The sequence below is a fragment of the Varanus komodoensis genome, unplaced genomic scaffold (genome assembly GCF_004798865.1).
Source record: "Varanus komodoensis strain SLA01 unplaced genomic scaffold, ASM479886v1 scaffold4, whole genome shotgun sequence".
NCBI lineage: Eukaryota > Metazoa > Chordata > Lepidosauria > Squamata > Varanidae > Varanus > Varanus komodoensis.
The window spans coordinates 50,525,159-50,527,649 of record NW_025335941.1 but is presented as its reverse complement, the minus strand read 5'-3'; positions in this window follow the sequence as shown (position 1 = coordinate 50,527,649).

Sequence of the window (2,491 nt, the reverse complement as noted above, 5' to 3'; positions counted from 1 at the left end):
CTTGTTACTATGTGCCATCAAGTCATCTCTGACTTAGGAAACACGATAGATGAGAGTTCTCCCACAAGTCCTGTGTTATGCTCACAATTGGAGGCTCATCTCTGTGCTCTGCACTTTCTGAAGTTAAGAGGATGGTGACTGGCAGCATCTCGTATGCTTCCTTACTGCAGAAGTAGTCGGGTGCAGCAGCAGCAACCACAGCAGGTACTTTCTGTATGTGAAATGAAGGAACACTATTTTGTCCACTGCCACAGGCAGCAAAACATGTTAGGCTGGTCCTGGTGACTGGAAACAGGGCCCTGCAGCAGTGTTGCCTGGCTTCTGGAACATTCTCTCCTTGGAGACTTGCTTGGTGTCTCCTCATAACTTTGGAGTGCAAAGCAAAGAAATTACTTTCCCCAGGCTTTTAAAATGTTAGCTGAGTTTGATTTTCTGTGGTTTGCATTGTCTCCTCTTCCATATTTTGCCATGCCTTGATTCTATTTCTCTCTCCACACACTTCATTTTTAATGGATTTTCTTGCTCCTAATTACAGTGAGTCATCCTGGAAGGGTAGGATGTGAATTTCAAGAGAGAGTGAACGCACGCTACGATTTTGTGCAACCCTCATTTTGTATGTTGCTTGCACTGCAATTGTTGGAGTCTCAAAGGTAACTAGGTAACATCATTGTATGCTCAGGGAGGTCCTAGTTCATGCCCCGCAGACCAGCACTTGTACCATATTTCTTGATGTGCAACATATGGGAGCTGGCTAGCAATTAGCAGTGGTGAACTGGAGCCATGGCTCCCAGGAGCACAGTTTAGCAGGAGCAGTGATGCCACCCATCCCACTTCGGTTTCCTGTGCCAACTGAGCCATATGAGGTTGTCATATTCTCTGTACTCCTGCAAAGTATTTTGGGGTTCGGATGGTCTGGAATGAGCAATAAGGCCCATAAAGTGAAAAAAAAAAAAAAAAAAAGACCTGCTCCTAAAGGAGATGAAAGCAGCCAGAACTGTTTGTTTGATAAAGAGAAAACATTTCTCCCTGGTGGTGAAGAAAGAAGCCCCTGGAATATGGTTAGGGACATGTTATAATCTTTCCCTTTTTCATGCAGTCCAAGTGTTTCTAACCACTAAGCTGACCTTCAGCAACTCATTATTTTATGGTCATCCATATAAATTTGGTATCATGCTGTGTATATACAACTGCATACACAAGGGTTCTCTGGACAGCTCACAACTGTTGAAATCAGTGTATAACATGCAATCAATAAAACAGATAAAAACAATAACATCAGTCAATTGTTAAAACATTTCACATGATAAAATTTATATAACAGCATACACAACATAATCAAATACAATCAGATAAACTGACAACCAAAATTAAAACATAATCAATAACAAAATACAATCTAAATTAACCAAAAGCTTGCTTGAACAAAATGTTTTTATCTGGTGTCTAAAAGAAAACAAAGTTGGTGCCAGCCATCTGTCCCCGGGGAGTGAATTCCAGAGCCTGGGCGCCACTGCAGAAAATGCCCCCCTCCTAGTCCTGTCCTCCTGGATCTCATTAGGGGGTTATTTGAAAGAGGACTTCAGAGGAAGATCGAAGTGGGCAGGTTATATATGGAGAGAGACATTCCCTCGGGTACCCTGGTCACAATCTGTACAGAACTTATCTGTCAAAGACAACACTTTGGATTGAACCCAAGTTGGAATAGGGAGCCAATGCAGCTGACAGAGGACTGGCATCATGTGCCTCATCCTACTCCATATATTCCTGCCCACCTGCTAAGATCTTCAGCCGAGGCCTTCCTGTGACTTCCTCTCCCTAAGGTGTTACGAGGGAGGATGAAAGGAGGAGGGCCTTTTCTGTGGTAGCACCCCGATTCTGGAATGCTCTACCAGCAGAGATTCTTCAGGCATCTGCCTTGCTGAGCTTTAGGTGCCTACCAAATCTTTTCGATTTCAGTTCACCTGTGGCACCACTTAGACCATCTATTACTCACTCTAGTTTTAATATATTTGTTTGTTTGTTTGTTTTTGCTTGGCTTTGTTTATTGAGATGTCATCCTGTTTATTTTGTATGATTATAATTCTATCTTTTTATTTGATGTTATTATCGGTATTTTTATTGCAATAGCTGCCCAGAGCATGATGCTAACAGGCAGCTTTCAAATAAATCCAATAAATAAATAATTCAAAGCAGATTGATTTACTGAATGATGCTTAATTGTTTGACTGCAAACATGCACCCAAATGTGTTCCCTCGGACAGGGAAATTTTTGTGAAAGGACAGACAGAATGTGCACACACAAGCAGGGGCACTCTGGGAAACACTTGACCACATAGTTACGGCTCGGTAGATGAGTAAACATCCTTTTGGGGAAGTGCCAAAGCTCCCACATATCTGGGTCCATCACAAGTTCTCCAACATGCTTGAAGTTCAGCCTGTCTGCCTTTCAGCTCCTCTCTCTCTCTCTCTCTCTCTCTCTCTCTCTCTCTCT